The sequence below is a fragment of the Bombus fervidus genome, chromosome 1 (genome assembly GCF_041682495.2).
Source record: "Bombus fervidus isolate BK054 chromosome 1, iyBomFerv1, whole genome shotgun sequence".
Classification (NCBI taxonomy): domain Eukaryota; kingdom Metazoa; phylum Arthropoda; class Insecta; order Hymenoptera; family Apidae; genus Bombus; species Bombus fervidus.
Window position 1 is genome coordinate 18,540,640 of NC_091517.1, and position 23,170 is coordinate 18,563,809.

Sequence of the window (23,170 nt, forward strand, 5' to 3'; positions counted from 1 at the left end):
GTTTTGTTTCGCTCCGCTCTCGATTATCTATGCGTTTACGTGAATCACCCAACCGTTCATATTCACTGTGCTGAACGGTTATTAGAAGAGTGATTTTGTTGCGTGTTTATCATCGACTTGGTTGTCAATATTTTGTTGAAAAATTGTTCTCTTCTTTTTAACGTTTAATAGCTTCGGATTTTTGGAAATATTTTCTGTAATTGATTTTATATCTTTTCATTTTATTTTACATAGACAATATAAGTACTTAGGAAAATATAAGAATTCTTAGGACAACTTGGATCTTTAATGACGTTTTAATGTTTGATATAAATTATGAGTATCAAGTTATGTACTGTTTCCTTTAACGATCGCTTTCCCCGTGTTGAAACAAATATAGTAACTGCCCTAAGTCTGCTGAGCGAGGCTGAGACATTTGTAATCCAAAAGTAAAACGGTGAATGCGAAAAGCCTGAATCAACACGAAGTGCTAACAACGTCGGATTGTCTGCGAAACACTTCGATCTGGAACGCGCGATAAACGCGCTCGATCTAATCCATTAGCGGCAACGCGAAACTAGCACGCGCATCCGTAAAATAAGACTGTCTTCCAGTCGAACGTCACTGGATCGTGTTCGGTCCCGAGGTTTCTTTATTTATTTCTCTCCGTCTCCTTCTTTTTTTTTTTTTTTTTGCTTTTTTTAAAAGGATCCGCGGATCGGTCTCTCTCGATGCGCGGGTGATGTGCTTCGGTTGACCTATTTCTAAATCCCAGTCACAACGGTGACAGAGAGATCTGGGATCGTCAAAGAGCATCGAGAGTATCCGAAGATTCGAAATCCAGATGGATGAGCATGCAGATAGCCGGATCGAATGTGATGGCGTACAAAGAGATAGTGTTGACCACTGATAGAGACGTGGGCAGAAGTAGGGAAAGAAATAAGGTGAAGAAGAAGAAAGAGGGAATCGATGGGGCAGAGGGAATAGACATCAGGGAGCAGACAGTACTCTGCATTTTATCCGGATAGATAGAGTTGTTTCAGATAGAGGAAACTTACGTTGGTAGCTTCTGTTGTATACACCAACATACGAAATAAAACAGGTACTTGAAAAAAGATAGTAAAATTCTATTCTATATTATAATATTAAATAATGATATAATAAAAATCGGTGTAATTTTCGAAGAGAAAATCTAACATGAGTGAAAATCATTCGCACGTTTTACGATAAAATTGTCATTGTGGCAAATAAATTCCGAATGATGGTTAAAGACTTAATCAATTCAATTTATAGAGTTGATCAGTTTACCACCTGAAAGGCGTAATTACCCCACCGAAATTTTGAAGAAGGTTTGTGACAGATTTTTCATATAGATCGTAACTGAACACGATGTATGGCTAGGATCACTGACAGAAGGTCAGTTTCGAAAGAGAGCTAGGATGTTGAGGAAAGATAGGTTTGACAATGAACAGTCCTCCAACATCAGTATGTTGGAATATTAAAGTGGTAGTGAAAAATGTACATTTTTGGAGGATAGACAGGTATACGTAGACAAGATAATATTCCGGGTTTTGTGCAAGTTTTCCAATATTTCTGACAACGCGATATTTCACTTCCTAGGAACGTTTCTCTATGGTGCACAACGTCCAATAGTTAGAGGTTCCTAGACCTTTGACGTCATTCATATTACACTGTCTACACTCCATGAGTTCTGTACGCGAACAATGTAGCGGACAATTTGACAGCATACCGACAGATCTTGCTTCGAGAAATTTCAAACTGTTAATCCAGAAACTATTATAGTTATTCTTGTCTGTCCATTAAGAATAATTATCATTCGTAGAAATTGTCAAATTACGCTATCAATTAAATTTCTAAAATATCTTCCAACGTGTAGGTTACTATAGTACTAACAGTAATAATTGTATTACACTCGTCAGAAATAAAATTATTCTTACTAGTCGTGCAGATTGCCGATATTTCGAACGTAATCGTTCATTTATTCAGAAATTTCCTGTATCTTTAATACATCGTTATGTTAGTATTAAAATTACATTACACATCACGAACGTACATGTCACATTTTGCACGAGTTAAAGCGAATTAATTAACCTTTATGAAATTTTGACTTTCTGCCCAAAAATAGTTCCTAATTTAACACGTTTCTTGTGACGCTGTTTACATCGTTCGGATATTCGGATGTTTAGTATAAAATCACAATCACGTAGGTATCAGTAACTCTACAAAGTACCCAATTTTTATTTTTGTTTCATTACTATCTCCTAAACTATTTGTTACCCGAAAAGATGTTTTTAATGAAACTTACTTTATTTTGAAGGAGATATCTTACGATGAACACTTTTATCTAGGCGAAAGTACCATTTATGATCGTTTGATGTCCAACTTTTCTGTAGGTTCAAAAAATGTTCCTTATCTTTTGCGTTCGCAAGAAGAATCCGAGTGTCAATACATTGATTTATTCTGTCCCTGAATGGTAGTTCTACCTCTTCGAAAGTTACCCTGGTAAACATGAGTATCGATAAATCGTATCGTTCGTGTGAGTTTACGTCACATTTATGACCATACCGACAAATTTCTATGGCGAGAAAAATCTTACAGCAGTTCAGTGAAGCTAGACATCGAATGCTCGTAAATTACCTTGAATGACTTCGAAAGACCCATATGTCCTGTGTCAATGAAGTCGTTTCGAAGCGATACGGTTCTATTAAAAGAAAAAGACTTTGAAATTTCGAAGGTACATTCGTTCAAATTATTTCTTCTTTATAATTTAAGCTTCTACTAGGCAAAGTTTAAATTGTCTTAAAAGGGAATACCGATCCTTCCTGTTTCGATCATATTTGTTAGCAGTATGTACTTTTTGCTTCGTGTTTTGTTAGCAATCCGAGGATTTAAAAAATCTTAATAAAATAAACGTAGAAAAATTCTTCAACTTCCCTTAAGATCAAAAACTTGCATTAATGATATCCATTAATAAAATAATTTAATTTCTGCAAGCGTCGGTAAACATTTCAGTCTCTACAAACAATGTCATAGGCATAATTCAACATAACAACCCCTGGACAGAGAGGAATCAGTAGGAGGATCGTCAAGTCGATTCCTCAGCTCCCTAGCTGACACCACGATCCGTCATTTACGAGCAATTAGATGCTCCGAGTAGTATATGGCCGAATGGAGCATCGTCTATACGGGGAAGCTTCTACTTATCTATCGGCCATTCGATCCCCGGCGTGCCAGTATTATCAATCTAGTAAGCATATCGTGGCTGGGCAGTCCTAGGCTGTACCACCTATCAACCTAATCTACTTGCCTGGCTATATGCGTGTCTGTACGGTGCAAACATCGCCATTGTATCTATCTGTTGAACTGCAGTGCGGCTATACTCAGGATAATAGCATCGAAAATGATTCTATTCTCGGAAATAATGGTATGGTCGCGCCCCCCATAACATCCAATCAGAAGGCGTCAACTTCACAGGGTCGTACGCCAGTTTTGTTACGATGTGTGCACTTTTAAGGCTGATTATTCGTCATTGCGATTCCTGTACATCTTCCCTTCTAAAAATGGACAGCATTAGGGGATATTGTTTCTTGATATGACCATTCTAGTGGTTGTGTCTTGGTACGTTCACAATACAGAGACAGGATTATAGTGTGTAATATAAGGACTCGATGATTTGACAAATACCGACCGATGCTGCAATATAAAGTACACTGATAATTCTCGTACTTCATTCGCTTTACACGAGCATACTCGGCTCCCCGTATTATTTGCCCACGTTTGTCATAATTAACGTAATATCACCGAATACCCAATATCATCTCTATCCTATATATTCGCGATCAAGCAGTTCCGCAGCCACAAATCAAACCCCTAACCTGTAAGCCCTAATCGCACCAAAATCCAACACAAACAAAGCTAATACCAGGCGATTAAAACAAATCAATCGCATCTCCATACGTGCATACACTGGATGTACAATTTCAGTATATACAAAAGCATTAGCTGGTCGAACGATACGAATCAATCGTCGCATGGTCACGTCTGATATGCGTCTGCTTTGACGCAAAAGGTTGGTGAAGTCTGACAGTGGCGCAGCCGAGCACACTGGCATTCTAATTACCGACAATAGAGTAGGGACCAATTCGAAAGGGGATAGAAACTGTATTACTGACAATGGGGTAGATATGCGCGACGCCGGCACGTACTGGTCGGAGTTCGTTTGTTTCGACAAATGGAATTGGTAACAGGATTATGACCATTACCTCTTTGCATCGCAACTACTGTTGCCTCATGCGTCTGCTTTCACTTGCTTCTGCTAATACAGCCGTTATTGCATCTGTCGCCACTGTCCTTTGTACGATCGACGCAACGTATGCATCAAAGTGATCTTTGATGATCGGTGACAATTCGCTTAGCCAAGAATTCATTATAATTCTTCGCGATTAAAAAAATTGTCCTTTCCCTTCGCGCGGATAAGTAAATTATATAGGTTAATTAAAAATTATGTTCACTATTTAAACGGTAGATTAACATTTCTTAATATCTTCAAGAGTACGAATATATCTTGTGTGTAATTATAAAAAACAACAAATATTACCATGTAGCATCCACAGCTCTTTAAAGCGGTTAAACAGAAAATATAATAAACGATTATATTTTATACCGCGATGAATATTACAATGCGCGGTAGCTCATTTTAATTCCTTATTATAGCTCGGGTATAATCGCTCACACGTCGTTTGGCTTACGAAGTAAAGTTTCACTCATAAATCACCGCGAGGATACACGAGAAAGTAGCCTGTACAGAATATAGGTAGAGGAATCCATTTACCATGTTTCGACACGATACTCGCGGAACAAATTGATTTACCGGTTCGTGTAATCGCTCCGAGTGAATTGCGTTTAGTCCAAGCATCCTTAATTTTCCTTTCAAATCCATGTAAATTCCAACTTTTCTTCCACCTTAAAAAAATAGATCGAACATCTTTTAACGTATTCTAAAAAACATATTTTCAAAGAGTACGCGTAAGAGAAATTGATGTCAAACTCATCCTTCCTTTCAATTTTCCTACGCTTCGTATTATATTTTCTATTCAATAATCATTCAACTTTTAGACGTGCTGCTTAACTAAACTCAACGAGCAACAGATTTTCGATATTCTACTAAGTAGATTTTAGGTTTTCGTGAGGGGAATTTTCGTCAATATAAAAATACGAAAAAAAGTAGAAAAAAATGAAGCAAGAAAGCATCGAAAACATAGTTTTTATAGCTTTTGATTTTATTTCATTGGAAACGGCTCTTTAAAAAACCTCTTCTATTTTCAAGGAGTGAAAGGAATGGTACTCTCGCTTTACACGAGAGTATCGACATCGAAACTTCATTAGCTTACCTGATTCGGCGGGATTGTTTCACTTTGGTTCGAGAGAAATTCACCGGCAAAGTCACAAAGTCCGCGAATTAAGAGCTCGTTAAATAGCACGGCTTCTCGCTCATTACTTAGCCGCGTACGCTAATCTCCTTTTCCGGATGTGGACGATTCGCCGACTTAACTTGCGTTCGTAAACTACGTTGCATTACAAGTCGATTTCGAACACCCCTGAATCTTCTTTTCGCCCAGGGGAAATTTACAGACTCTGCTTTTACCTCTGAGCGTATCGCTGTTTCGTTTTAACGCCGAGTACCCAGACAAATTTTACGGAAATAGAGTTCCCCGGACGCATCATTATCGAGATGTTCCATTCGAACGAGATTATCGACATACGTGGAAAATGTTGCTCGTATAAAGTTATCAGCCAACAGTAATGAAGGATTTAATGATATGAACGGATTTTGATTCGTTAGTGTCACTATGGATACTTCTGTAGTTGCTCAAAGTATTTTCTTTTTTGATTAATAACTGTTTGGAAAATTTCAAATTTTTTACGTATTTTGAATACATACAGCATGTCTCATTATTATTACCATTATTGTTCTAAGTTTCTATACGTCATAACCTGAATCACGCAGCAGATTATTTCAATTTACAAAACTAACTACAGATACACGGAACTTCTAAACGACCAAAAAGAACAATTAAAGACATTAATCTGATAACTGAGTTTACCAAATGCCGACAATGCACGCGTACCTCAGAAACGAACTTTCCAACATATACGTCCAATGCGAGCGCTCCAGTAAACGTTAAGTGTGAATGACAAGTGTTTAGGAAACTGCATGGCCAAGTAATCAGCGTACCATTGTAGCCCGAAACCGCGAGCATAGAAATTTCGATCGTAACTCATCTCTCGTTCGCAAACACTGACCCAACTTTTCCCGGTCGGAATTTCGCGACAAAGCAACAACAAGAACAACAACAGCGAGAGCCGGTCGTCCGACTGACTTCGTCGGAGGGAAACGTATACGTACGTAGGATCACCTGAACGTGTCGTTTTAATTCACGTATCAAATGGTAATTCTGGATCGGTGACGTGTCTGAGAGTATCGGCGGAATGCAGGCAACGACGCAGGTGGAAAGCGACTCTAGCAAGCGTATATAGGGCGTTCGTAGGCAGATAGCGCACAAGCAGCAGCGGCAGCTAATGAAGATGTTTGTCAATACTGGCACGTTACCGTATGCCGTAACTGTTACTCTCTCTCTCTCTCTCTCTCTCCTTTTCTCTCTCTCTTACACCCCCAGTTTGCTGTCTATATCGTCTTTCCTCTGACACGTATTCGTGTAACGGCGCGTAAGTGTTTGTATCGGTCTCTGTATGGCTTTGTATATGCATATACATATATATGGGGCGATACACGTGTAGGTCAGCGAGCAGGTCGAGCATGGCTCGGTATAAGCGCACATAGGTTCTTCGTTAACCCGATGGTGCTTAAGCTCGTTGGAGTAGGCAAGACGTGCTTCGTTACAGTTAATATCGAGTTATAACCGAATCATACCGCGTTGCACCGAGTTAAATCTTACTTAGGCGAGCCTGACGTTACTCACCGACAATTATCTCGGGCTCGAGGCAAACTCGAGACGAGGCCAACTTGCGACGAGACTGTAGCGTTCCAGCGGATTTTCTTCCAGTGACACTCGTCCGCGCGCAACTACGAGCACCGTTTTGTTTATGCGATGTTGCGCTGGCCCACGCGAGAGACTACGGGATACCGGTTTTAATCTTGGGATTTCATTTGAATCGCAACGAGAGTTTTCTTTGCGCTTGATGAGGGGCAACGGGGCGAAGGGAGATTTATGATTTGTTCCTTGAAAGGATGGATGTTTGCAGAGTGGTAGGATTTTGACGAAATACGCATGAATCGTGCAACGAATGGAAAATATAGACACGTGTGATGATTGTTCTAATTTTCACGAAGAATGGCTATCACCAAGTAATAATATCTTGACGGTATTTTTTAATATAAATTGTTGAAATTATTTTACTTTTTTATATTGCGTGTACGCGATAAGCAAAACGTAAACTCTTGCACCACCAGTTAGAATTCTGTTTGAAATTGGAATTGCAACCGATTCAGCGAAATTTAAACGCAAAAGATACAAAATAATTTCAGATTAACAAAAAAATGTACATCGCTTTGATCGGAAGTCCATGGTACATATTTCGTTAATTTGTGAACTCCATTAAGAATATTAAATTAGAGTGATGCTTCGTATTTTCGTTAATTCCCTTTCCCTTCATTTTCGAATTGATACGATATTTTTATCCCTTCTTAATTATTTAATCATATCAGCCAGTCAGAAATGTAGCGATAATACCTGAACGTATCTGTTTTTCTTTACAATCAATGATATTGCAAATAACAATGTAATTTCAATCGATCTGTATCATTAGCAACCGGTTGAATAATAAACTTAAGTAACAAGCAAGCGTTCGTTGGTTGTTTCAGTAATTATTAGGGGTAAAATTAAACGTTTAATCGTGACGAATAAACGTGATCTTAGCGAGCATGTACAGAGATTGTACTATACTTATTGCATTAAATCATGCTACGCGTTCGCCTATGTTATTTGAACTTTGCAAAATACTACTTCCAGATTGTGTTTCTCCTTTGCGTGCTAATACCACCATCATGGTAACGGAAATTTAATTTAACTGAAAATTCCTTTTTCACTATCAATCTCTTAATTCGTTAAGAGAGAGACAAACAAACCGTAAACCACAATTTTCCATTCTTCTCGGGGTATCAATGTAAATATCATGGCCACTATTACCAATTTACGCGTAACGACGTTGAAATTCCAGTGAGCTCAGCGCGTTTGCTTTCTTCTTCCACCGCATCCAGGTTAAGACTCGATCGTTTAAGCCGACGACGCTCCGTGAATGTCCATAGTGAAACACATTCTGCTGCTGTAGAGTGTGTTGATGAGAGAAGGTAGGAAGCGGCTAAGAAACGGGACACTGTGCGCAATAAATTTCAATCGGCACTTACATTTTAAAATGCTCGAAGCTTGAACACCCCGCTGCGTAATTTCAATTGAACGGCGCTATCTTCCACTACGATCTCCCTTCGCTGGCTGAAATCGCGATGTGATTGCGACGCCCTCGACTACACTGCTGCTAACTCCTTTTACGTCTGACATTTGTAACAACCAGATGGAACACGTCAAGCAGAGAATCTGAGAATGCAATAAATCAAATATTTCGATGGGAAGTAATTCCATCTATCAGTTTTTTAATTCGATTTTCCAAATTTATATTTATCACAACGTTCACTTAGTGGAATACGGATTTCCTTCTTATTGAAATTATATAGATAGCTTTCTATTGGAACAGGATGCATCGTGAAGTTATGAGCTATGAAATTTCACACTCGTAGCATACCAAATTACTTTAAAAAATGTATGAACTCGGCAGAATTTAATACGGATTATCAAAATAATCGAACTGTAATTCGTATCGACTTTTGCAACATTTCGCTAGAATATCCAACGATTTCTATAGGATGTGAAATTTTTCTATCGTCGCTATTCGCGCGATTTTACTATCGCGCGATGTTCATTTCATGATGAAGAGTTTAAGCATTCGATGATCATCCTTTCTAATGTAAAAAGCAGCCTGTGCGCGCTGCCAAGTACTAAACATTATCCTTAAGCAGAAACTGTAGATGTCGACCAGCTGGAGATTCTCATATGCGAGAGACCACGATAATGGAGATTACTCGCTGATTTGACGCTCCGACAACCTGCCATGTACACTGGCTTATCTCTTGTTGATAGCTACTGACTTGCGAATACGATATTTTGTCGAGCTCTTATCTCGTCAGTGTTGCCAGATGATATTTTGATGTAGTTTTGGTTGAAAGTTCGCGTGTCGGATATTTTACGTATTTATGTTCAGATTTATTTTTGGAGAATGACGTTACGTGGAGACGTACACCAGATATTTTGAATTTGAATTTTAAATGAACCGAATGTTGTATTTTATAGTAATAAAGCAAACAGCCCAGCGAAAATACTTGCAAATCTATGTTATAATAAAATTTATTCAAGAAGTAGAGTTGTTTATACAGTTTGATAGAATAATAAGACAAAAACATTAATTAGAAGATAATAAATGTGAAATATTTTTACATCAGGATTGACCCAATTTGTTCAAGAGTTGAAGAGGAATTCTAGTCTTAAAGAGGAGCCTCGTTCGAATAATTTTTATTTTGAAGAAGATCATGAATATAGATGGCATATATCAATATATAGAACAACCAAACAGAGCGTTAAAATTCCAATTGGATAAACATCTTAAATAAAAAAAGAAGTTTAACCCGAAAAAGAAATATCCCGGCTGCACGTTTCTCAGCAATATTTCAATAGCGTTGGTGCGTGATACGCGAACGTTTCTCTCTTTTCCTCCCCGCGAGACATAATTATCAGTATCGTTAAACGGCTCACCGAAATAAATTCTTCGTCGGGATAGACAGCATCTCCCCGGGCCACGATAAACCTCGACAGCTGAGGCCGACTGCCAGGATACACTTACGTGTGTATGTTACTGGCCAAGATCATCAATTTTAAAGTTACGCGGCGGAAGTTTATTCCACGCAAAAGGCAACGGGCATTGTGAAGTTGTTCAAGTTGTTGGAACCCGGTACCGACTTGTCCCTGTGCTCAAACCTCTGTTCCCGCGCCGTCCTGCTCACCCAAACCGCACATTCGCGCACCCTATCGCCCCGGCGAAATGCAACCGTGGCCTGGTTTAAAGCCGACCTATACGGATACATGCTATGGGACACGATTCTAGAGCAAATTCGTGTCCTGTTCGTATGCTCTCCAAGTACCAGTTACCTTCGTTCGGAATCACTTGTTTTTCTCGCTCGTACCTAGTCGAATTTTACATCCTAATCTCCTGCACATTTCTGATACCCTGGCTCGTGTAACCCAAGGGAGCTTTTGGGAAATTTGGAGAAAAGATTCTGATCAGTTGGAGTTTCTATTCGATCTTCAGCGAAGTGATAGAATCCCAACAACATAAACACACATTTTCATTTATCAAAACGTAAAGCTGAATTTTAGAACTGAAACGAAAAATGGACAATTTGTATATCCAGCAGCTCTATTCGATACAATTTCGATACAATACACAACTTGCTGTTGTCGCATTGCGAAACGAGCGTCCCAGATCGACATCGAGACCATTGGCAGATTATTCTCCCTTATCGAATCCACGCGTGATCACTTCCACGTTGTCGCGATCGAGCCGTTTTTGCCAAGTCCCGTGTCGCTGGTGCGTGTTACGGTTTCCCGATAAACCGAATTAATTCGAACGACAGCAGCACCGCCGCTGCACCCGTGCTCGTCCTTGCACCGAATACGGTCGCGCCTCGCCGCTCGAAACAATAACCCAACACTTTCATTAATACGCACGGACGATTAGCGTTGGTAAATCTGTCGGGTGCACGCGCGGATCCAGCTATTTACGCGTGTCTTTTGTTCTGTCGATGCCGGGTCCGGCGATCGTTTGTCGCGAAAACGTACGGCGCCCACGCGAATGCCCGTGAACCGACCAATACTGCGCGAACGGCCATTATTACGCTCAACAGAAATTGAACGGGTCGCCGAACGAACGTGTCGTGACGAACGATATCTACGCGTGGTGGCTCGCTAAAAAATTCCGCCAGATTAACGCCACGCAATGGATACATCTATACAGGTTGGTGAAAGGATACGCGCGTATACCCGGCCGGAAACAACCAGATGAAAAACGAGCCAAATAACGATTTAGTGGCGCGTGGTCGCCAACGGCCGGAAAAATTATTCATCGATGTATTGTCCATAAAATTGAATCGTTAATGAGTGCGCTTTGAAGTCGATGTGCATCGGAGCCAGGACCGATTTTAATATTCATTGCGCCGTATGTAGCGACGAGGTTCGAATAGTAACAACAAGATATGATTGAAAGGTTTGAAGATTGCCACATTTAATCGGCGCGAGGCGATTTTTATGACATTGTCAATGATAATCGGTGCCTCGATAGAAGCGTTGTACGTCTTCCTATGGCAAATAGAGAGTTATCATTTGATATAGATAGAAGTGTTAATCTATTCGTGGAATGATCAGCGTTGAGAATTGCATGTTGAATATGGTTGATGTTGAATATGAAATTTAGATCGATGGACTTTGTTGAAGATCAGATATCAAAGAAAATCATATATAAGATTTGAATGAATGTTCCTATATTCTTGAAGCATTCAATTATTTTACCAGAAACAAATAGTACATTCAATTTAAAAAATACTTCCAGACGAAAACACCAAAATCGTTTTCAGCGACTAGAAACGAGTTCTCAGAATTCTAATTGGATCGAAATGATTTGGAGAGGAATGGAGAAAGGATAGAACGAATAAATTTGCACTGCATCCTAGGAACGATAACAAATGACGAAAACAACACCAATGGTAAGACGATAACAATGTTATCCCAATTCTGGTAGGACAGTTTTGCGAGTTGTGGCTATTGGAAGATGTACGAGTGATTCGGTCGCATTCACCCAAGTCACCTTAATCGGATATTCGGCCACGCTTCCTTCCGTCCGTATCTTCCTGCCGTTTCACGCGGAATTAACGGTCTTAGCGCGTCCTATATCAATTCGACTCGATCTTGTTGACGTATTATCTGCAACGACGCGTCCTCGCTCCGAACACGATCTCCTACACGCTCACACAAACTCACAATAACATCTATACACGTTCGCGTGTTCGTGCATGCGCACCGATATCTGAGAGATGCGACACAACGAATGCAGCGTAGCGACGGTAATTCAAGTTGAACGGCCAGGGTCGAGATCGTTAAACCACCGAGAAGGGCTGATAATGATTTTGACCCAATTAATTCGAGTTGGCGTCATTTACCGCGGCACTGCCACCTCAACGGAAAAAGGACTTATGCCACGGTTTGCGCCTGCACGATCCATCTTGTTAGTGGTCGAACGTTTGCCTGTGCCGGAAAAAGATGAAACGGTTGTTAAAGTAACGAGGTTGTATCAATGACTCGAAACGACTTCGAACGTTACACGAAAGCAACGAATACTCTCTTTCGTTGTCAGCTAATTCTAAGAGAAAGCTACCTAATTTTCTACGATTGTAGACTTCTCTAGCTGTTCTTTGAATAATAATAGATGTGACACACAGACACGACTAATTACTAAAATTAATTTTGTTTTCTTGATACTTGCATTTATTTGCATTTCAAGTTTGGTCGCCGTACGAAAATAACGCCATTTATTCTGATCCTTGAGAAACCAAGCATGATTTTAAGAGATGTTAAATTTAAAATTTGTAATTGAATAACGGAAGAAATGTAACAGAATAACGAGGACACTATGACAATTGACATGCTATTAATATCCCTAATACAATTACTACTTTTCAACCACAGTACTTTTCGAATTAATTATTCAGAGCAGCATGGCGTTAATTTAATGAGAATCGTCGTTAATACTTTTTGTAACTAAATTGAGTCTTGTTGATTTCATGTTTGGACGTTAATACCGGTTTCAAGACTGGGTATTCCTGCAAGAGAAACTCGCCAATGTCGCATTAATTAGACGCCCCTAGTCCTGAGCTGCTTCAATTAACAGCAACCTATTGTACTTGCTTACTGAATTGCTACTTGTTAATTGCTGCCTATTATGTTAAGGATCAAGTATCCGATTGGTAAATAAAAGATTGAATAAATTGAATTTATTCTTTAACGACGATTCGTCCCTGTTGAAACCTGTTGAAGATTCGACAAATATTCTTGGAGTGTTGGAATTTCTTAAAGTACGTTTAATGCATTCCGCTGCCTTTTTATTGTGTAGATATACCAACGTGAGACCAGCCGTAAAATAGAATAAACGAAAAGAATGCTTCGCAATGAATAACTCTTGTTAGCCCTCCCCCCCTCGTTTCGGTGGCAAAATTTCTCTCTATGTGTTTTTCTTCAGAAATAATGTCGCGAGATTAAAACCAGTAATTATAAAACGCTCGTGTACTATCGTGGACTTTATTGCTGGCCGGTCTAGGGCATAGGCTCTGGAGAAAAGGTTTTAAAACGCGCCGTTTCTCAGAAATAAGTTTAGTCAAGAGATTTCTTAGCTGCGTGCGTAACCTTAAATAACTCCGTGCAGTTTACAAAAATATAAATACGAGCAGAGATAAACGAAATTTATGTTTGCGAGAAGAAGATGATTAATTATGCGATTGAATTGTTCAAACTGCGCTACATATATTAATTCACTTAAAGAATACAGAGATTATGTAATACATTAAGCGAAATAATTGTTTTCGAAAGTGTCGCAATATATTTGTACATCTTCAATGGGGATATACAAATTTTCATATAAAATTGATATCAATGGAAAATTGGTACACGCGTAAAGTGTTCCCTAATGACGTTCATGACATACAAAAAGGAAAATCATGACACGAATAAAAAATTGTTCCAACTAAAAACAATGTTAAAATTCAACCATCCATACAAGCATAAGCTTTCATAATAAATTCAAACATGTGTCATATACTCAAACATCTATTTTAATCTCATGTAACTAAGTTCGTGTTCCATTTCCTGACTCGTGTAATCTACTATGTACGTATCCATCCTTTGAAGCATTATGCAAACAAACCTGTTTTAATATCTGATCGACGTGTTTAAGGAAAATTCCACTGTTGCCACGTTTATGAAAACTCGTCGAATCTAACGCGATACTTTAAGTAATTAAAACGGACATTTATTAGCGCGCGATATATATCGCGTTCTTATAATCCTATTGATGAATTACGAGAAAAGACTGGAAATTGTTTCGAATTCTGGCGCAACTGGGCTATATACCTACCTATATGCATGCATGTACATGTACGTATATACACATCGAAGCATCGACATCGATTCCTTTTTAGCGAATAACTCCTGCGGCCGTGTTGCAATGATGAAACGCTGTCGATTATTCGCATCTTAGAACATTCAATTTGCATCGAGCCGGATCCGGGTTTGGAAGAAATTTAAAAACGTATCATCCCTGCGTCTTTTGCCTCGATTTTCGTCTTTTATTTGCTTCCAGGATTTGCTGAAATCTTGTTTACGGTTAACAAAGTATGGTAGCGGTTTGTGAAATCTTTTTAAATGCTGTTTCTCGTGAAAATGTTTTGATTATGCGAAGTGCTTCGCTAATAATGTTTAATAATATTTCTTTGGAGTGTGCAGCATCGTTTACGTTGCGTGAGGAACGAAGTTTGTTGTGATTTTAGAGACTGAAAGGGAATATATTATTAAGGGAATATTCTTGTTTATACATGAATCTGAAGGTAGATCATCCTCTTGGAGATTTTTTTTAAGAGAAATATGAAATATTTTAGTTTATAATCTTATCAATATATTTATTGATCTTTGAAGAAAATTCATGAAATTCTTCTCTTTTGCAGGTCACTTATGAAATTAAATCAATGTTACGAATATCGGGGATAATTATTCCTGTAATTAATTGCTTTCACTGGGCATAAAAATATAAAAATATGCCCTTTATAATATAAAAATATAATATATATAATATAATTGTATATAAATACGAAAATATAAATTATTAATAATTTTCGAAGATGATTTGCTGAGTATTAATCAGTTTGGATTAAGTATAAAATGTAACTTGAACTGCAGAGGATTAATGTATTATAATAATCATATATTTATATTTTAAATATATTTTATCTAAAATAATCTTAAATATAATGAAATCTTCCTGATACAAAGAAAGTTCGAACGCATATTTAAACATTGGATAACAAACTGGGGTACATTTGTCTGACTATTCACGATCTTATACTCCTTCACTGCTGTCTGATTCTCTGAGTTGTCTGACGAATCACATATCTAACTACTACATTACTGTGTGATATGCTTGAACAGAAAATAACTTTGAATATTCAACATTGTAATATGACATTTCATACTTAATTCCGAAGTTGTTTTTTAATGTTTCCAATTATTATAGATATCTATATTGAAATAAAAGTTATAATAATAAATAGATGGATAAGAATAATTTTGGAATCAAGGCCGATGGCATATTTATGACTAAATGATAAAATTATTTGATTAAATTATTAATAAATTATGAACATTTCTCGATTTTAAATTCTCAGAACGACCTATTTTTGATCAGAAATAATTTAATAATAATAAAATATTTTACCCTCTGGTATCGTAATTCCATGTAATCCAATCGCATTTCAATTGCTTAAACCTTCCACGTTAAATGTGTACGTTCGCAAACATAGCATATTCATGGAAATACTCGAATATAATTCCGTTTATTTTTGCAGCAAATTCTCGAGAAGAACTTTTCATTTAACTGGAACATTGGTAAAACCTATTTTTGTAAGGTTTATATAACCGATTAAATAGCTCGAAACTCTCTGTTCCATAAAGTTCATATAGAAAAAGTGTTTGCGTGCATTTTTCTTTTTCTCTTACGTCTGTTCAGCTGGTCCTATATTTAGCCTTCCTTCGGTATCGGTTTTTCACAGTTAGATTAAGTTATTATACTTTCAAGCGATTATGTTTCTTTGTTATACTAACATACCGCTGTTTTACAACTAATGATACACATTAACTGTATTACAATGGTACGTAGAATATATTTGCCTATCGCGTACAGTTAAGTAGTTAATTTACGTAACTCTGACTATAAACGATCTTACACTACTTCGCAAATCGCAAAGACATATGATGGAACATAATTTAGCATGCGCAACGTTATCGTTAATTTCATTACAGCGAAACTCGGCGGTGCCTATAGCTAACCACTTCATTGTGACTGAGCATTGCGAATTTCTTAAACGTCTTTCGTATTATCCTGAAAGCGACCACCTCGTTATATATTTACGACAAAAAGGGAGAAAGATCAGGCCGCGGAGGGAGGAGAAAAAAAAACGAACGAAAAAGAAAGATCACCCTTTGCGGGAAATGGGATACGTAAATAGCTTTATACTTGGTACACCGGAGAAGTCTGAAGTGCCGTGGAAAAGTCTTACTTTGCTTACTACGTTCAACGATACCGTCAAGTATCTCTGCCCCCTCCCCCTCACCGTAAGGTATTGCGGGGAAAAGGAGGGAATTGCTATTTATTTTAAAGCACGTTTCAACGATGATTACGTATTTCGCAAATACGCAGACGGAGTCGGGATTTAAAAAAACGATTACCGCTAGACGACCGTAATAATCGATCGTTGCTCGTCCAGCTTTTTCTACTCCACTATTTTTGCCTTTTTCATTTTTTCTGCGCTCCCTTCAACCGGGGTTCACTTCAATTCCGTGTCCTCGAAATGTTATTTTTACGTGTAGGACTGATATAATTTCTTTTGATATAGCGCAGTTTTCGGTCAGTGATTTTTCAAAAAACTCGAAGAGAGGAATCACGAGATCGATTTATTCGTGAACGAATCTTTTAGATTACAGAGGAATAAGTGTATTTTCTCGTCTTAGTTTATGTTTTACTTGATTTCGATTTAAACTGAATTAAATGAATAGCGGGGAACAAAATGTCTACAAGAATCGAATTTTCTTTTTATTCTCCAAATCGAATTTCCCATGAGTACAGAAGGTGAACCATCTGGTCGTTGACGTCTGGAAACGATCGACCGATCTCCAGAATCCCGTTCCTCTCATTCTTCCGACGAGTTAGCCAGAGTTACGTTTAGATAGCGAGAAAACAATATCCCGTCCCGTATCTCTCGTCGAGTTTCAAGGACTCCGTCGACGAAGTCAAGGAATCGTGCTAATCTACGACAAAGGCGTCCGTCTACAGAACACATTGTCCAGACTTACGGTAGACCGTTATCTTGCCATGACTTCCGGCCTTCCAACTCTCATTCCACTCTCGACCTTTTCTTGAGCCTAAGGATACTTGCGCGAAGAGCAATACGTTATCACGCTGGCAAGATTCGAAGAAACGATTACTCCATAAGAGCCGGACAGTCGCGCAATAATATCGACCTGTACCCCGTTTTATAACGAACAAGTATTTGATTTTATAAAACGCCAACTCTTTGCTGTTCTAGATATTGATTTATCGATTGATTCTTTTTATTATTGTGTTCCTTCATGTCAAAGGATATATTCGTTCACGCGAATCCTGCGCAAAATTTTCTCAATGTGTCCGCTAGGAGATTCCGCTATCGTTACGCCCTGTATTTATTTGTGTGCTTCGTATATGTTTTATAAATGAAAAATGGATAATGTTGCGGCACGATGGTTCGAGTTCACAAAAAACTGACTGCTGGAATATTATAATACGTCGATCACTCGTTTCTTCGATAAAACGATGCTAAAACATTCTACGTGAAGAAATAAGAAAAATATATGGTCTAAACAGAGCTTCATAAATAATTTATAATAAACGTTTTGTAAATGAAAAGTTATAACAATAATACAAAGTATTGATTTCTGGCTGATTTTGACCATTTCATTTAATTTATGAGCCTATGTTTGTTCGATGTTTATGTCTAATTTCCACGTATAAACTACACTGGCATAATTTTGCAGAAAGCTTTTCATCGCCTTTATAATCTGCCGCTAGCCTCCTCCATTCTTTCTTCAAACCACGCTATACCGCTCGCTATTTTCGCAAACAACATCATTCTTCGCAACCGGCCAACTCCAGGAGCGCGCGAAACACAATTACACACCCTCCACGTGGAAAATATTACGCAATCATCAGCCCTGGTAAAAAAGAACTTACAATTCGCTGTAGTGACTGGTCATCAGGAATGGCCCTATTAAAACGGTTTTTCATCGACCTTTCATGCATCACGTCATACTACAAGTTCTCGAAACTTGTGTTATGTTCCACGCACGCAGTCACGTTGACTTTGACCAGTTTGAAGAAAAACTGGCATAGTCGAGGAGCGAGAAACGGGGGAAAAAGAAAGAAAACTAAAAGGAGAAACGAATAAAAAATATCGTAGGTGAGACAGCGTTAGGTTTTATAATGCACGTTTGCGTGTGCGTACAACAGAACACACAACAACGTAACATATGGCCGCATACTTTTTATGCGTCTGCGGATGAATCAGTAAAGGCATTTTTCGCGAACGCGAAGTGACGATAAATTACAGCCGCCTCGGCGACGTGTGCAGTCACCCGCGCAAGATATGCACGCGATAAATTCGATGGATAATCGTTCGGAATGGCGCCGTCCGGGGGGATATTCGAAGGAATTATCCAGTACTTTCGTTTGATCACGGTTTCATCGATCTCCGAGAAAATTGACGCGTGCCCAGTTGGAAATTAACGGAAAATAATAGAAAAGAGTTTGAAAAAATAGTTAAGGATACCTCGTCGTTTCACGATTAAAATAGTTTAATTTTAAAAATAGATCTTTTTGGTATCTTGTGATAAATCGTGCTAATGAAGATCTTTAATTAATAATTTATAACGTGAACGATGTTTAATGTCATATATTATATTTTAATGATGGCCAATTATAGATTATACCTTGTAACTAATAGAAACAGGTGGACCTTTTTATCATATTAAAATATAAAGCAGCAAAGAAGCGGGAGAATGAAGTCATAAACGATCTAAACTGTGACGTTAATAAAATGCAAGTGAAACACTCGTCCATCTTCTCCTACTTACGTGCAGGTTACGTAGAAGCGACTTTGCTTTGATGGAAGACGACGTGAAGTAGTACGAGTCGGTAATAACGCGGTCTTCGATCATCGTAGTAGTAACGCCTTAAAACGAGACCACGCGTTACAGTTAACGAACCCCGGGACAGGTCAACATAAAATCCCAGATTGTAATCTATAAAATTATTTTAGGAACCAGTACGGAGGGAAGTAAAGAGGACATTATTAACAGATTATTATGCTTATAATCAACCTTTTAAACGAAAGTTGAATGGTTAGCCGCATTAATATCGTTCCCAGATATTCTATTCATGGGAAATAAAATTTATTATAATTTAGATAATTCTTTGATTCATTAAAAAAAAAAAGAAGTTAATGATTAGAAATTAAAAAATATCTTTCGTTTCGTTTGAAATAGTCTTTGTGAATATATACTATGAAACTAAAATAACAAATACACATCAATTTAATCGCGCTTAATTGGATAATTCTTTGCGTCATGCTGCACGAAAATTTGAAACAATTACTCTGTTGCCTTACAATATCGAGTTACACTCGTGGTGCAAATTATAGTTCAGCTATAACAAACATGAGCTGCATCTACCGTGAAATTTAATTTTAATCCCAACTTCGGATTCAATTTACCAAATTGAGGACAATTAAATACGTTATTATCTTTTACAGCGATTAATTAGTAATTTCAACGTATATAATAATTACTTTAAAGATATCGACTAAAATATTATCCTAAAATGTAATTCAAAATTAGTCAAGGAAGCAATTTTTATCTGTTACATTTATATCAATGTTTTGTTTCGATATATTCGACGGATATATTCAATTTCGGTTAACGACGAAAGTACCGCTTGATTTACACGTTTCAAAGCTCGAAAGCTGGCAAAACGGACATAGAACATGCAACATTCATCTGTTAATTCCGTTCATTACTGACACACTGGTTTTCGGGCTGGAAGTATCGTAAATTAAGTTACACCACGTAGTTGGAAAGTACAAGCCTTCCTGCGGATGATGAGCTCGCGTCCACTAACCTAGTTGCAAGTTAAGTGATGAAGCTAGATTAGATGCAATAAGTTATACTTGGTCAGCTACTCTAATCTATCGCATCAATGCGCGGAAATTTCTTATGATAGATCAATATGTTAGATCAATATGATAGATCAGTAATAATTATAGAATATAGAATTCAGAAGATCACGCGTAATTAATAGTAATAGTAGGTGAAAATCGTTTTCGATTATCTTAAAATATCTACTTCGATATTTACCTTTATATACCTTTACGATGTTATCTTTCTTAAGTTTGGAAAGTAAAGCCTTGTTATTTGATTCTGTTGGTATTTCTTATTATTTATAATAGAAGAGAAGATGTAAAAATATCTTACATCTCTTATAATATCTAGATTTTACTCTGGAATGTTATAACAGGATGTAACTATTTTTGTTGCAGGACGATCGCTGACCTCTCCAACGTCAAGAATAGTAGGTAAGTGACATCCGTGATGTATTAAATTATCTGTGCTACCATGGATCAAATTATGAATCAAATTATCATAGCTTTTAAACAGAAAAGTATATATAAGGAATATATAAACGTCGAAGAAGAAAAACGATCAATAATTTCAAAGAATTGAAATTGTAATTATAATTAGGATAATCTCGATTAATTTGAGGTCACACGCGGTAAGGAAATCTTCTCGTTTTGAACTTTCGGTACATGTGCCATGTCTTAATCAAATATTCCTACGTTTCCAAATTGTTGACCGAACTAACATATATTCAGCAAAAATCAATATTTTTTTTTTATTCCCATTTGGCAAACAGTTAAAATTTCATATATTTCTACGTAGTGCATGTCCAACTACGTAACAGTATATTGCCAATGACGTAACCGGCACAAACTTTTATTCGAAACATTTTTTCATCGAACGCATGTATATTTAATTCAAAAAGTAGTGTCGTGAGACAATTATAAAGGGACACTCTATACACATATGTACAAGAAAATGGCAAATGATGTTTTTTGCTCGTATTTCGAAAACGAGCGTTTCGATTAGCTCTCTAGACATGAGCCACCTGTTCGCTTTTCACGTTGAACAAAAATCGCGCACCGGCATGTGGCATGTGTTTTTTTAGAACCGGCCGGAAACCTGGCGGCCGCTCCGTCGGAAAATCGAATATCGCTGATATCGTCGCCATTGCAGCTATCAACGTTGAACGATCAAAGCGCTTAGGTTACGCTAACCGTGAAAAATCTCGTGATTCGATGCAAGTCGACTTATACATCAACACGCAGTTAATAAATATTCTTGGAATTTTGTTTTAGCTTTAATAGCAATGGATTAATGATGCGTTAATGATGATTTAATATAATAATAATACATATGTCGCTATCACTGAGAAATATTCGAAGAAGTTAAGATTGTTTTATTTTTCGAGTAATTCTGACTTTTTCCGGGTTCGAGGAAGAAAATTTGTTACACGCGGCTGCTCGACACTTGGGTGTCATAAAACGCGTCTGGCGCCCGAATATGCTGATCTTCCGGCTTTCATAATGGCCTACGTCTTAACAATGCTTTTCAACTTTTAAAAGTACCATCCGTTTACTTTCATAGTTAACCAAGTTGTTATTTTGTTCACTGTCCCAGATATGTTTTTATAACTTCGAAAATTATACCGAATTTTTTACAATGATAAACGTGAAACGCTATTTTAGGTGATTTCATAGACAAATTACATCATTATGATCCTCAGCTTGTTACATCTACATACGCATATTGTTGAACACACGAAATTCGTAAAAATCATTCAAAAATATCTGTAAATTATTTCTTCGACAATTTCTAACTAAATATCTACTTTCTAATTCTATTAATCACTAATTTCTATCTGTTGCACGTTGCTTAGATTAATAATAAATCCTTGTAATATTATCGCAGTTTCACAAATTAATTCTCTAAAGTCAAATTCGGATAAAATATTACGGAAATACAAAATAATTTTAATTTTCGGTTTATCGTCGGTTTATCGAATCTCCAATTGCAGCACGTTAGACGCTTCGAATACCTGCTGTGAAGCCTGTGCACAACGGTATTCATGAACTAGCATCCTCTACGCCTGAAAGGATTCCAAGATCCGCTTGGTTTCTTGCATCGTGGAATGCGTTTCCGCGTACAGACGCCTTGAAATGGAGGATCCTAGCTGAAAATACAGTACGTATACACGCATGGTACACGGCTTTAATACACCGCGTGTACACGGCTGGAGTATCTTCGAAAGCGACACAGGCTTTCGGCTGTTGGAGCGCGTTTACACGGCTGCGACATTTTGTTGCGGAACGCACTCGAAACCTCCCCAAAGAGGGTCGATTCTAATAGGACAATGCTCGCGAACCAACTCGAGAACCTTGCCACGCTCATCGCTCGTGCAATCTGCGTCTGTTGCCACCCGAATAAGCATATGTTTCCGCGTCGAGTGTTTGTTTTCCACCTGGTATATACAAGCGTGAGAGTTGCACACTTGGAATGTAGCGGATGAATATCGCCTTCCCATTGCTATCGCGTAATTATGCTTTCGACTGATTCTTCTGTAGCGTCATGGGCACATCATCTACGATTTCGCGCGGTGTATAAAGTCAATTATGCATCTAGCGAATAATTATAGGACCATAATTTGCAAAGGAGAATTTATTCGGTTAAATTGAGGAGCTCGCCAGAGGTACAGTCCAGGGGATCTTTTTCCAAAAATAATATATATATAGAAAATAATACGTAACCTTACAGCTTTAAAACGCACTTATTTAAATTTTCACCAATTTCCTCTAGTATTAGGTCGTCCGAAAAGTTTCTTTCGTTTTATAAGGAAGTAATGGATGCAAAACATTTTCCGTTTTATATTATTGTACCGAATTACGATGATCCATTTTGTTCTCTCAAAATAAAAATCACAACGTTCGATTGATTAGGTTTCATGTTTGTATAAAGATACATCGTTGTAAAAGACGTGTCTGTAAAAGGAAGACGCTTCCGGGCAACCTAATATATACGTTGCGAAACAA

General features: G+C 37.7%; 1 protein-coding gene across 5 annotated transcripts in view; it reads left to right on the forward strand.

Annotated features, from left to right (window-relative positions):
* Positions 1-23,170, forward strand: part of Ten-a (Teneurin-a transmembrane protein) — a 697,656-nt gene that overhangs the window by 184,967 nt on the left and 489,519 nt on the right. For all 5 annotated transcript variants that reach the window (XM_074111675.1, XM_074111674.1, XM_072006525.1 and 2 more), the window contains exon 2: positions 20,564-20,599. The gene's annotated coding sequence lies outside the window, so the exon portion shown is untranslated. The remainder of the gene's footprint in view (positions 1-20,563; positions 20,600-23,170) is intronic.